Below are 15,251 nucleotides of genomic sequence, written 5' to 3'. Positions count from 1 at the left end.
TATAAGGTTTTCAGTTCTTGTTTAGGTTTTTTCAGCAACCACCTAGTTATTGAGCTGTTCTGTTTCGTAATAACAGGGATTAACTTAGCTTTTACTTCACCTCAGAGTACAAATATTATTTTATTGAATTTATTGAGGGTTACAACAGTGTGTGCACTTAACCTGCCTACATAAACCGATCGGCTGGAGTAGAGTATTAAATACGTATGGTCTGTAATTGAAATCCTGCTCTCAACATTATGAGCATGTATTCATCAGTTATCTGCCCTGTCTTTGTGCAACACCATGTTATTGAAATGTGTGTCATTTTGCTAATGCAGTATATATTTAGAGTGACAGCATACTGGAGCTGTTATTCACTATACGGAAAATAAATTGGGCTTGTCACCGCAGTTACCTGATCTGTGACCTGAATTGCCTTACCAGAGATGTATTATGAGTACTTTTATATTAAAACAAGAAAGCTGTGGATGTTACCATGCCTGTTACAAGTAGAAGCCAATCTGGCTCTAATCTCCAGACCCTTCCCTTCTATTAGAAAATTATTTATAGCACTTAAAGCAGGCCTGGGTGGGTTCAGTCATGATGAGTCAGTGCGACCACCGCATCACTAGCTGGTGCCAAAGGTTCATGCTGTAGTTTAACTCGTTTTCTATAAAATATTGTTTCTGTATTGAATGCACTGCCCTCACAATTACGTCTGTCTGCATATTACAGTAATAAATACTGCGAAATGTGAAAATAAAAGCATGTTCTTGCGTGATATAATACACACTTCATAAATGTTGAAAATTACTTTCTATTTCGTGGATAAACTATCCATTTGGGCTAGGTTTTGAGCTGCACAATAATTGCACATCACTGAAAATTCACGCCATACAGTTGCCACTGCCAGAGCCACGTAAAAGGGTGCAAAAAGAATCTGCTACATACTATAAAAATGGCGGTCAGCACTATATAAATTGCAAAACACTTAACACAATAGCATATCTACACAATACAGGACTTCCCATTTTCGGTATACATTGGTGCTGTTTGAGGAAGTATTCTGGGGCATATTAACAAGATGTGCGTTAAAAAACGCACAACGCACATGTCACTATCGCCGAATTTTTTCGTCGTGTTACACGTTATTATCAACGCGCAATACATAGGCGATAGTAAATCCTGCGATAGCTGGCGATAGTGAACATTAGCGCGTGAAAACAAGCGTTGTTTTCACGCGCTAATGTGTGCCTTGTTAATATGGGGGGGTGGATTCAGCTTTATGATCCACACCCCCATGTTAACAATGCCTAACGCCTGGTCAGAGCAGGCGTTGGGAGACCTGTGATAAACAAGTTTATTGCAGGTCTTTTCCTCCCAACGCCTGCCTAGGTGATAGGTTGTTCCCACCTCCAACTAAATTTTACATGTGGTTGGACGTGGAAACGCCCACTTTGCATGTCATTAGTGATGTTTCTCGCTGACATGCAAAGTGGGCTTGTGGCAGGCGTTGCAATGCCCTTGTTAATAGGGCGCTGGAAGTATCGCCGCTTTCTTTGCGAATTGTGCTGAGAAAGCGGCGATACTTCATCTTGTTAATATGCCCCTTTGTTCTGAACCAATGGTATACCGAAAAACGTTTTACCAGGGGATCACAAATACATATTAAATGCAACTATAGTGAATAGGAAGATCTGATTGTGGAAGGATTCAATTTGCCCAGTTTGCATAACTATAGGACATTTCTTACTCCATTATACTAGCAAACGGAAAATGATGTGCAACCACTAATGGTTGAGGAAAGCTAAACAAATGCGCATGCTCCTTCTACACCCAAATTGGTTCATTTAGAGGTTTTTATGAAGGCCCCAAGATCCTTATTCTCAAAGCCATATGTGTGTGGAAATGTATGTTTTGTTGCAATACACGTGTGTTAAGCCTAGTGCAGGCCCTTGGAGTAGGCTTTCTAGGCTGGTACAATCCTTAAACGTTTGACAGTATCTATAAGTTGTCAGCTCTCACAAACTTGTTTCCGGCCCATTCACACACCGGATATACCTTTTTTAGAGTGGAGAGTGGTGAAAAACTACTCAAAAATTGGCAGGATTGAAAGATAAAGGGTTTCTCTCTGATGAAACATATTTTCCACCTGCAATTTCCCCTTTGTACCATAGCAACGGAGGAAATCATTTTGCATGTATGCAAATAGGAGTACTCAAACATTTTCCAAAACACATTCTTGGAAATCGGTGACTGTTCCAGTTTTCCAGATGTATGCTATGAAACATTTACGAATTCCTAAAAATTTGAAATCTGTACTAATGCAAGATACTAAACCGGAAGGTGCAGATTTCTCTTATTATTTTTTACATGGCCCCCGAAGATGGTGGTGATCTTATCAGACATGTAGACAAACATCATTGCAGTTTCATAATTCAATCCATTTCATAAAATTCATGCCACACCATGCAGGAACATGCTGCAGGTGCTGTCACAGAGGCTTCTGCAATGGAGGCTCACCTATGAGCTTTATACAGCCACTGCAGTGAGACTGCCGCAGTATTGCCTGCCTGCCATATATTACAGTTGTAATACGGCAGGGGGGCACTCGACGAGCTTGGCAGTCCTCCTGTCGGCGTGGTGGTGGCAGGCTGACAGAAGGGCCACCAAACTTGTAATAAGGCCCTGAGTCTAAACCCAAATCATCACATGTTGCTGATAGAAACCTTTATTCATTAGACAATCCAGATTTACAGACAGATTTATCTAGAGGGGATTACACATTAAATGCAAATACTAGATTGCTTTATGAATATATCGAAACCATGGATGCAAGGGATAGCTCTATTTGTATGCAATTGAATGCTTCAGTGGCAGCAAACATCCCTTTCCAATATATACCTTTACCATATGGTGTTTCCTGTAGTTTTTTATTGAGCCTTTTCTATAGACAGGGACACTTACAATATTATTACTTGAGTTATGACTTAAGACCTCATTTGGATAGTGGTCGGTCAGACCGCAGACCGCTATTGCGGCTGTCAGGAAAGCAGTGGGCCATCCGACCACCACATTAGCATAGGACTGCCGTGCTGGTGGTCGGAAAGTTCTCTTTTACATGGCGGCTTGTACTGCGGCCCAGGTGAAGGACTACAGCAGAAGCCGCAGTATAAAGGAGCACTTTGTGCACATCCATTCACTGTGTGCTGTGTACCATGTGGTGCATGGCACGTGGTGCATGGAGGTGGGGGCTCTACATGTACCCACAGGGCCACTTTACAGTGGTCCACTAGGGACAAGGCCCTGTCAGGGGCCCCAAAAGTCTCTTTCTTACAGCCTTTTCATGGCGGTTGCACTGACATGAATTGGCTCTTGGAAAGGGACATTGTAATCCTAACTGCGGTGTCTGTCTCAGCACTGCCTCCATTTGGGATAATGATTCCGACCGTTGCCCCATCGAGATTACTGATCCTGGTGGAAAAAGACAAGGGTCCAATCTGCAGCCTTCTATTGTGGAGGTCGGACTGAAGGTCCCACAGCCATTGTATTGAGGGTCTTACAGGTACATGCATCAATCTCGGCATTTGCGATTCCTTAATTGCGCTTTTTAAGGAATCGCAATTAAGGAATTGCAAATGCCAATGCATTAAGAAATTACTAAATAAATTGCGATTTCTTAGAATTCCTTAATTGCGATTAGCATTTTGCGAATCGCAATTAAGGAATCCCTTCCCATTCATTCCTATTGGCCTAGAGGCCCATAGGAATGAATGGAAAGACAATCTCAATTTGCGATTCGCAATTATCTAATCGCAAATTGAGATTGCGATTTCAAGGGTGCAGGGGTGTCCAAAGGACTCCCTGTTGCACCCCTGAAATCAAACAATGCACATATGTTGTGTACACACCCATGCCCTAAGGGCATGTGTGTGCACAACATGAAAGTTAAAAAAATGCACAAAATTGCATATTTCTAACATTTCGCAAAATTACCATGAGGTCCAACCTCATGGTAATTTTTTCTCTGTAATTGCGAAATCGCAATTGTTTTCAGTTTCATGCATTGCTTTTAAGGAATCGCAAAATTGCGATTCCTTAAAAGCAATCGCACTTTAAAAAATCGCAAAAATAGTGATTTCTTCACTTTTAGGATGATGCATCCCAAATAGTGATTTGGGAATCGCAAACGGCCGAATTTTGCGATTTGCACCGTTTGCGATTCCTAAATCGCTTGATGCATGTGCCTGTTAGTTCTTTCAGAAGTTACTATGTTTAAACATTTGAATCAGCATGCATATTCCCAAATAAGTGACACAGTTTGAAGATATTTTGCCCCTATTAATACATTAGACAAAGCATATGCTCATAAACATTAATTAACATGCTTGCTAATTGAAGTTGAGAAGAAATGTTTAGACTTGGTAAAATATATGTTCCGAGCATTATTAGCAAATGTCACTGGATTTACAAGAATACCCAAATGGTCAAAAGGGGAGATGGATCATCAGATGGAAGGAAGTACAGGAGCATTATCTTTAGATTAGCAACAAACAGGAAAATGCAGGGGCAGATTTACAAGCCCCTTGCGGTGCACTGGCATATTTACAAGGACAGCAAAAGCCACCATGTGTGGCTTTTCCTGTTCTTGTAAATGCGTCCCCTTCACATGCAGCAGTTTGTGTGAAAGGGGCATTCCATGGGTGTTGTTGTGGGTGTTCCCACGCAAAACCCATGGAACTAGACACATTCCCAGATTTATGAGGAATCGTAAATCTGGAAAGGCATCAGTAAGCAACGCCACCCTAAGGGTGGCGTAGCAAGGCGCAACGAGGATAAATGTTTTCATTTCTCCTCGTTTATTCCTCTTTCAATGCGTGCTGCATTATACAGCACACATTGAAAGGGGAAAATGCCTGTGCGATTGTTTTTGTTCAGGAAGGTGCCCCTCCCTGCACAAAAACAATCTCCGCATGACGCAGGCACCCTTGCACCATGGTGCAAGGGTGCCTGTGCCGGCGCATGGCGGTTGTTTGTGCGCCAGCGCAGGGGAGAGCACAGGAATGCGACATATCATTGTAAATATGTTGCATTCCTGTGCTCTGAAAGTGCCGCAGCGTAGCGCAGCCAAAGCCCTTGTGGTGCTATGCTGCGGCAACTTCTTGTAAATCTGCCTCTTTCTATACAGAATGACAAGAATGAATTGGATACTTCGTAGGAAAAATTGAATGTGATCATACATTTAGAACTAGAGCACAGTGAGAGTTAAACGTAGATGGAGACAACCCTGTTATTCATGGGGTTTATTTTATGGGTGGGAAGAATGCTTATTTCAAGTTGCTCAAGTAATGGTATGATCCATGTTATTTTGTAGTAGTTTTCCTCAAAATATCATGTTGAGAATTTTGATCATCCTGTGTGGGAAAAGAAAAATAGGCCCAAAAGAGGAGCTAGTGTTGGAAAAATTGTGGGAGATATGTTTGGAGCACTAATGCTTAACGTATTGCTGATACTGAATGACATTAAGATTTTTAAGTTGTCTCCAGTAGTTGATAAGTTGTCCACTAGTATGGCAGGAGCTTTGCTGCTTTTAGATACAGAAATCTTTACTATTAGGTCAATGGTTTTGCAGACTAGACTTGCGTTAGACATTCTTCTCCCAAAAGTAGTCGGAGTCTGCCAAATGGTGAAAGTTCAGCAGTGTGAAACTATATTCCTGATAACAGCAAGAATTTACAGAAGTACATCAAGAATATTACTGACTTACTGAGAGATTTGAGTGGTTTGGCACTGACAGGTGGGTGGGAAGCAATTGGAACTGGACTTAGTGCAGTGAGATATTGGTTGGGAAATTTGGAAAGTGAAATAGTGGGTTTTATCCTGAAATCTCTTGTGAATATTGTGCCATGTGTAATAGTTGTGGTGGTGCCTTCCAAGGTGTATAAGAGGGTGATGGCACAGAAGTGAGTGAAAAGAAAAAAATCTGGTGTGGAACTAGAAGCGAAACAGAGCAATTATTATGAAGATATGAAACGTCCAGAAGAGCTTGGATGATAGGCAATTGAGACCACAAGGTTTCAATTGGTATTCTGATAAGATCTAGAGATTGATATGATGGCTTGATTCACAATCAGAGGGGCTTTGGAGCAGCTTCATTTTGACTCCACCCTTACATGCCACCTATTTACGTTGAGTTGTGCAAATTGACACTTATTTTATTTTGTGTGATCGAACATTTTAATAAACAAATGGAATTTCGAATGTGTTTCTGAAATGTTACATGATAAAAACTTCATTGTATTGTTCAATTTTTGCATACTAATGTTGCATTTTTTAAAACAATAATGTAGTTCTCGTTCATAGCTATACAAATGCTTTATGAATCTAAAAAACAGTTATATATAGATACAAATGTATTACAAGTCATAATAAATATATTTACTAATTGTGAATGTGTGTGGACATATATTAAAATGTCAAGTGCACTTTAACTGCTGTGCTAAGTTACCATAATTACAGGCTTCAAGTTCCTTAGATTTGATGTTTAACTTTCACAAGAGAATTGTTTTACTTGCATATTATCTCCTCTACAGGTGCAGATACAAGGCTTCACTAGTTAGTGAAGGGAATTGTTTATTTGTAGTGATAGTAAGGTACTGGAGGAATTTTTGGCAAGAAGAAAACATGTTAATGAGGTGGGAGATGAGTTCTCTTGGTGGGGAAGGATGTTCAAGGTCACCTGACTGTACCCAACTGAAGGTCTTGGAGAAGAGCCAAGCGTTGCCATTATTCTAAAGGGGAAGATGACATGGGTTACCTTGAACACTTTGTGTGTTAATAGGTGTGCATTTTCAGCTAGAGAGCAGAGAACTTTAGGATTTTATGAGGTGCAGACCTCTTATGCGATTCCTCTCAATGTGTGGTTTCATTCTATATCTATAGGCTTTGAGCACTTTTACGAAAGACTCCATGATGCTGACACTTGTTCCATGTTTCCCATTGGTTGATTAGGGTTTTCCCTGAAGTTAGGATAGAGAAGGGTAAGTTAGTTTGTAGCGAAGATACTAATGACTACGCAGGAGGATGGAATTCTGCAATCAAATCTTCAGATTCTCATTCTCAATTTCTGCATCACTGGCACAGAGCTTTTGGCTAAGGGTGGGCGTAGTTCGCGAAGTAGCGCTACACGAAGCTACGCGAAGTGCACTTCGCACTACGCGAACTTCACGTAGCACTACACGAGCTGCGTAGTAGCATGTTCTCACTGTGCAAGATGTGTTTTCAATGATTGCACAGTGCGGACAAGCATCCGGCACTGTGCAATCATTGAAAACGGCATCTTGCACAGTGCAAGCTGTAATTTTCTGCTGCTCGAGTAGATTATTACTCGAGCTGCAGCTTTCTCAACGCGAACTGGTAGTTTCTCATTGAGAGCGGTCGCGAGCATGCGCAACCACTCACAATGAGAAACCTTACCTCCCCGCGTTGAGAATCTCGCCGGGGTGTCATTTTGCTTGCTCGCGGTCGCGAACATGACGTTCAGGACCGCGAACAAGCAAAAAATGAGCGCTGCATTACGCTACGCTGTACTACGCGTGTTCGCACTGTGCTACGTGCAGGTCGCGAAGTGCGAAGTTGCGCAAACTCCGCGAGCATAGCGTAGTGCTTCGCCCAGGGTTACTTTTGACATGCTTTCTATTGTTTAGACTGAATTTCTTTCGGAGATCCAGATTTATTTTGGTCTTTTTATATTTTTATATTATGCTTTTGAGACTCCTCTATATCAATCTGTTTACATGTTTGTAATAAATCCCTTAAACTAGATTTAGTAGTCATGGCTTTATTGCATGACTACTATTAACTATGTGCTATAGTGCTCGAAAGTGATTCCAACGTTCTCTTAACTAATAAAAGGTCCATCGACCGAAGAGAAGAAATATCAATGAGATTAGAGTGTTCTCATTTCCATCTGCTGAAGTATTCCGAATTCCCTATCGACTGGATGTTGGCTTAGAAAGCCAGGCCGTAGATGCACATTTACCGACCAGCTCTATGGGGACAGGAACTGCATATTCTTTTAGTACATTGCTCCTATGCTGGAAGGCGAGCATAGTACTGGTACCACTTTCCCCTCAATATGGCGGTCTTGGGATGAGTCTAAGGATCAGATTGTGAAAGTGATGCTATGCAGTTGGATGTTTACCACGACTGGTGAATACCCATTCCCTGGGGAGTACCTCCTATTCAGAGTTATGTTCTTTTAAATTAGGCATACTATGTGTAATTGAGTTGTATTTTATCACATCTTACATGTTGCGTTTTATTCACCCACACGATTTTCCTTTATAAGTTTCAACAGGTTAGACATGACAAAATCTCCCAGGGAAAAATTGACAGGGGTGGTCTGTGGTAATTACCGTATAACTCAGAATTGTATCCACATGCATAAATACATATGTACAGTGATTACTCTAACTCATAATCAGGGTCTAAGGTTTTTTTTGGTACAAGGAAGGAATTCAACAATGACCAATAATCCCCCCCAATAAGATTCTATATTGGTTCTCGCAGGTTCAAGCAACAAGCTTTCCGAAGACAGTGGGAACCATTAAAGTATATTTGAATCAGGAGGGGTCGAGCCAATGAGTCTTGTATTTTGATCCTAAATTTGAGGCTCAGTAGAAGTGGAAAGAGGGTTAGCGGAACACTGCAAGCAGGGATTTATAAGTCACTGAATCAAAAGCAGATAAGAAACCAAATTACCTAGACTTTCCTGTGCAAGTGGAAAAACACAGAACCATATCAACTATGATTGGACTACTGCTGCTTTTATCCCCAGCACTGGTGGACTGCCTTGAGTGACGCACAACCTTGCACTATGGCACAGGAATGAGTGTGTGCTGTCTAATGTAGGATTTGTACCAAAAGACTATGTTTCCATTAAAGATTCCTAATCCTAGACAAACTCAGGAGAAACCAATGCATAGGATGGGTGCTGAACACTTCAGCACACATAAAATGAGTAGTTTGTTTTTAGATTTTGAGAAAAAAACACAATCCTCTTGTTGGAACCTTACAAATACAAAACACCATAGAGATGGTAAATACTCTTGCATGACTTTGGGTTGCTTTGTGCAAATACAATGCTTTAGTAAATTTGGGCCCATGTGTTCTGAAAGATTAATAAAAGAAAATATAAAAAAGGAAACTAACATAGACAATAAATAGCAAAAGATAAGGGTGGGGAAATGTTGGCAAAGTAAGCACACATTTATAAGAAATAGTGTATATATCTAAAAAAGAGATCATATTCAATTCCATTTTTCCATGAACAGAAATGCTGCTGTTAACTGATAGTTTTGAGCACTAGTTGAAACAATACAAATTGTAATCTCTATATTTAATAAAAACCATTCAAGTACACACATGAGAACGTGTTGCATACTATATACATCTCATACATTATATATATGTTGCTGAAATTCTGCATCGGTACCTTACATGTAATAAGCTTCTTCGAGTATTTCCAACTACATCTTATTGTAATCAGTTTCTCTTCTATGCTCCTCTTGTGCTGAAAGCAATGTATCTATAAATGAACATAGAAGAAGACATTTACCCCATAGGTCAAAACATGTTAGTATATGTTAACTGATGCAATGTGTAGCCTTTTTTGTAATATACCCCAATGGTTTTTGGACAAAATATTGAGTCAAAAATATCGAGTCACACAAATATTGAGTTTTTAATAGCATTATACATAAATATTGCGATACAGAAATATATTTTACAAAAATATCGAGTTTTGTAAGGTAAGTAATATTGTCAAAAATATCTGCTGCTAATATCGTTTACAAAAATATAGTTGCAAAAATATAGCTTTTTTATTTTCTCTATGTTTTTTATTTTATATTTTGCTTGTATATGTTATAACTTATAACGGGCTACTAACTTGTTTGTCCTGCCGGGAAAGGAGCTTGAATAGCGGATTGTGTCCTGACAGAGGATTGTGCCAACAACCCGCCGCACCCGCTCCGCGGGTGCCGCTTCGTCGTCTGGTGTTTGCGGGGACATATCTTCACCAGGATTCAGGAGAGCGGACGTGTGGGTGGCTTTGTACCATCGAGCGGGCTCTGGTAGGTGCAATCAGGGACTCACTCTCCCAGGAGTCTCTGCCAGACCGAGCACACCTGGTCACGCCTCCCTTGTCAGCCCCGCCCACAGAACGCTGTGTGACCTACATTTAGCATCCGGGTCACCGCTGTGCGGGAGCGTCCCGGGAGAAGCCCGGGACAAGGGCGGGACCGTCCAGGGCCGTCATAGGCTGGATAAGGCTGGGCTGGGCCACCCCCTTTACATCTTGCCCCTCCTGGATTCCTGCCTCGATTTGTAAACTCAGCCTCATCCACTTAGTTTCCTATTACAGTGGGGGGACGTTTGCTCTACTCTGGTGTTTCATTGCCCATGCCCATGCCCATGACTACTAGATCTGGAAAGGGTAGAAAGGCGGGGGGAGCATAAATGGGACTTTGGACAATTTTATAACTTGTGCTTTCTCTCTGCTAGAATAGGAAATTGCAGCCACTGAACGTAGATTGTCTCTTGAACCTCTCTCTCACAAGCGTTCCTCTTTAGGGGCCATAGCACAAATAACATCTCCAGCTAACAATAATATGCGTGATGTTGAAGCGCTGCAGGCTCCCGAACGCAATAGTATAGGCGCTATCAGTGCTAGCCTGGACAGGCTGAATGGGGTAGTTGTTTCAAGGTTAGAGTCTCCTGCTTCCTTTGAGCCCCCAGAGTCCACTCTGCCATCGGTTCCGCCTTTAGTTCCCATGGCTGATAAAATTAATCCCCCTGTGTCCAGTGTCGCTTGCACCCCTCTCCCAAAAGGGAAAACAGTGGGTGGCGGGGGCCCAAGATTTCGTGCCCTCAAGAGGAAAATATTTGCCATCAACTCAAGGGGTGGGTGCCTAAACTCTCTAAAAATTTAAAGCTAAACATACTAGTGATGGTGAGGAATTTGCGGTGCCGGGGAGGGTACACCCTTTGTTTCCATCTGTAGAAGTTAGCATGATACCTGCCCAGCCCAACCCAGCTTCTCATCCGGAGAGTTTAGCAGAGAGCTCTCCTACATCCGATCTGCCCCGGCCCTCTCCCCCTATAGAGCAGATTAAGAAGTTAGTAAGGTCCCTGATCCTCCCCGTACTACAAAGGGTCAAGGATATTGCAGATCTTTTAGACAGATTTGAGCAGTCAACTCTAGATAATTTTTTCTCTCTCAAATCCTTGATAAAATTGCAGGCCAAAAATAATTTCAGAGAGAACAAGCAGGTTAGATCTCATGGAGACGTTTTAGCTCCTGAGGTCGCACCGCCTCAACCCTCCCAAAAAATGACCTGTCCTCAGGGGTCGCGCACCAGGGTGCTGTACAGGTTGAACCAGTTTCTACTCCGCCTTCCATGCTCCCTCCCGACACTAGTGCCCCGACGGTTCAGGGTACACATTCAGTTAGTTCTGTTCCCTCAGTCACAAATCCAAAAGGACTTACTACTACGAGGGCGAAAGCACCGCGCTCAAGGAAAGACCCTAAAGTCCTCTTAGAACAACCTAGCACAAATAGCCTTAAGTCCGCACCTGCCTCCCAGCAGCCTGCCCAGTTTTTCACTGAGGCTGCTAGATCCCTCCCTGTAAACCTTCCACCTGATTGTCAGCCCTATGTCGCTATTCTTACTAACGTCCCGCCACTGAAGGCTGACCAGCATGAACCTTACCAGGCGCTTAAAAATAAAGCCATGCACTGGTTGAGAGCGAACAGGCCACTGCCCAACGAGCTGGATGGCCAGATCCTAAATGTTAGAAGGGTAGGGTGGGTAGGATACGGACACAGGCATCTCCAGGGGGATTGCATGATGGTGAATTTCAAGGATGCCAGGGTTGCCCCATTCATCTGCAACCAGCAGCAAGGCTATGGAGGGGAGGGTATTGGTTTAGTAGATTTGAGCTACTTTTATGCTAGACCGTCAGGCCTCCCAAATGCTAGTCATCAAGGGTGGGGTGGGAGGCATGGTTTCATCCCCCTGGAGTACCACCACTACTCTCTTCCTTACCTACCTCACGCTTGGCCAACGAACCACTCGAGGGCTTTTGGGTACTGAAATGATACTTGCTCCCGGGACACACCCCTTCGTCTGAGTACGATTTGTGTCCCAAATTCATCTACCGACAATCTCCAGTCACAGCCTGCTTCAGGCAGTCCCTCTGACTCCATTCCCCCATGCCTTAGACTGCCTTTAGACTCGTCATCTGGTCTTGCAACTACCAATATTGCGAGGTCCACGAGAGAGGGCTTACCATCAACTATTTTGGGGCGGGCGGCCATACTTGGGTCTGAGTCCCGCACGGAGCCGGCTGTGGCGGATCCACTTCTCAGGATTCTCAGCTGGAACGTTGCGGGCATCTCTAGGAAGCTGGACCTTCCCGACTGGAATACCCTCGTGGAGGCCCACTCAATTTGTGTTTTCCAAGAAACATGGAGCAGGGAACCCTGCCATAAGTTTGGGTACTCATCGTTCTTCATACCCGCTGTTCCCTCCCCCTCAGGGAAGGGTTGCCTCTCTGGTGGTCTTCTCATATGGGTTGCCGTCTCACTGGGGTGCAAAGTCATGCAGCATGCGTCCAACTCCCCTGATTTACTCAGAATTTCACTCACGGGCCACCAGGGAGGGCTCACCCTGTACATTATTAACATCTATGCCAGGGGGCCGAAAGGAGGCTTACAGTCGCCCACAGTTATAGGCCTGGAAGACGTTGTTAGACAGTGCCCGGCTAGATCTCATGTCCTGGTTGCGGGGGACTTCAATTGCACTTTTGAGCCCCTTGCTATGGATGACATCCTGGGCCTTGCCGAAGAAGATGCCAAGAGTGCAATTTCCACTTGAACTATTCCACCCATCAGGAGGTTGTCCCAAAGGGCCATACAGCTTAATTCCCTGACTCTGGAATATGGCCTGAGGGCTGTGAATGGGAGAACGCCCTCGGATCCTTTGGGAGCCCATACCTACAAATGGGCGCATCACACATCGAGGATAGATTATATTCTCCTCGACGTTAACCTGTGGTGCTTCGTGCGGGATATGGTGGTCTCACCCACAGCTGATAGTGACCACAACCCCCTCTCCTTGACTCTGCGCCCTTTGTGGCTTGGGGAACCTAGCGCGCACATGCCCTCTAAACCAGCCTACACTTCAGTAGTACGACCCACTAATTGTGGGAGGCGCCTGAAGTGGTGCAATGTCGCTATGGATGAGGGCAAACTGCTAGCTATAGGGGCGCTCCTAGCAACTGCACAGTCCAAATTGGGCCTGTCCACCCAGATACCCAGTGAAGTGACAGCTCTTTTCTGTAATTTAACCAATGCAATGGGTAAATTCTTCCTTCTCCCAGTTAGAGATCCTCCAGCCGGGAAAAACAAGAGACTTAAGAACCAACCAGGCTGGTTCACTAAAAAATGCAAGGAGGATAAATCCGCCTTGATTACTGCTGTTAAAAGTAAATCCCCTGTAAAGATCAGGCTTGCTAGGAAAAAGTGTACTCAGAGCATGAAAGCAGCTAAGAAAGAGTGGGAGGATCTCATGGAAGCGAGTGCTGGCAGAGATTCTAGAGGGTTCTGGAACCTAATCAGACTCAGGAACAGACCAGATAGCACCCTTATTAGATGTAACATCCCAGCCCAAGCCTGGTATAACCACTTTCTCTCCCGTTACACCTCTGAGGAGATGATTCCCCAGTTAATCGTTAATAGCAGTCTCTACACAGCTGAACTCCAGGGGGATACTATAGGAGATCCATTCACCCCTAGAGAAGTTGAGAGCGTAATAAAGTCCCTGGTCCCCCTTAAAGCTCTTGGACCTGATGGGTTACCAGGTGATTTGTTGCGTGTTAACTACAAAGAGTGGGGGAAGGTGGTTTCTTCCTTGCTTAACGCTATCAACAATGGCGCTCCTGTCCCAGAATCTTGGAAAGGGGCGGAGGTTGTTCCGATATTCAAAAAGGGGTGTCGGGACGATCCCGCTAACTATAGGCGCATAAGCCTTATTGATTCAACCCAAAAGGTGGCAGGCAAAGTGATTTTGGGGAGGGTGCTCCAGTGGATAGACGACAATAACATTCTGTCAGACTACCAAGCTGGTTTTCGTTCCGGAACAGGGACCATAGAACAAGCTTTTAGATTGGTTCTTCTTTACTGGAAGGTGGTGGTGCTGGGCAAGGCCAGTCTTTACTTGGCCTTTATAGACCTGAAGACTGCCTTTGACCTAGTACCAAGGGAGGGGCTATGGAGGGTTTTGTCGGAGATGGGGCTGCCACCGTATATCCTGTCCTTATTGGTGAGGCTCCACGCTGACAATTTTGCACAGGTGTGGTGGGGCACGCACAGCGAAAAAACGGACAGGATCCCAGTGGGGAGAGGTGTCCGTCAGGGATATGTGCTCGCTCCCACTCTGTTCTCTCTTTATGTGAATGGAGTGGTTGAGCATCTCCTTAGAACCCCTGCAGATGCACCGTCCCTGGCGGGCAAGCGTATCCCCACATTACTTTTTGCTGACAATACCCTCCTTATTTCAAAGACTCCTATGGGCCTGCAGAGCCTCCTTAACAGCTTCCAGGAGTTCTGCTCATTTAGGGGCTTGATTATTAACACCAATAAAACCAAATATTTGGTTTTGAACCCCCCCAAAAAATGGGTCGCCCCACGGTGCTGAATTCCGAGCCTCTGGAGAGGGTGGTCGAATTCGACTACCTAGGAATCCGCTTAACAGACTCAATGCTCTGGAATTCGCACATCCAAAAGATGATACTTGGCCATAAAAGGGTGGGTGGTGCACTCCTAAAGGAGCAACGCTCCTCCTCAACTAAGCCGATTGCCCCAGTAGTGGAGATCTACAAAGCAAGAGGGGTTAGTGCTGCTTTGTATGGGGCGGAGCTGTGGGGTATGTGTAACCTTAAAGCCCTAGCTAGATCAGAGTGCACATTTTTGAAGGATTTGATGGCCCTCCCCCAGAGCACCCCTACCGTACCTGTTCTAATGGATCTGGGTTGTAGATCGATTAAGGACCAAGCCCAACTACGTCCTTTGCTACTCTGGCTCGCCTGTGGCGTGTGCCCGAGCTGGCTTCATATGCAGAAGCTCTGTGAGAGGTGATGCTAATGGAGGGCTGATCCAAGATCAAGTGGCTGAGGGACGTGAAACGTTTGCTTGGGGTCATTGG

The 15,251-nt window shown here is 44.1% G+C and overlaps 1 protein-coding gene across 1 annotated transcript in view; it reads right to left on the bottom strand.

Annotated features, from left to right (window-relative positions):
- The window catches only part of LOC147692212 (leucine-rich repeat and fibronectin type III domain-containing protein 1-like protein), a 2,508,250-nt gene that overhangs the window by 797,839 nt on the left and 1,695,160 nt on the right, over positions 1 to 15,251 (bottom strand). Inside the window, exon 8 of the mRNA XM_086938487.1 lies at positions 9,484 to 9,571. The gene's annotated coding sequence lies outside the window, so the exon portion shown is untranslated. The remainder of the gene's footprint in view (positions 1 to 9,483; positions 9,572 to 15,251) is intronic.

Source organism: Lissotriton vulgaris, chromosome 9, assembly GCF_964263255.1.
Source record: "Lissotriton vulgaris chromosome 9, aLisVul1.2, whole genome shotgun sequence".
Taxonomy (NCBI): domain Eukaryota; kingdom Metazoa; phylum Chordata; class Amphibia; order Caudata; family Salamandridae; genus Lissotriton; species Lissotriton vulgaris.
Note: the sequence above shows the minus strand (reverse complement) of the source record. Positions and strands in the feature narration are given on the sequence as shown.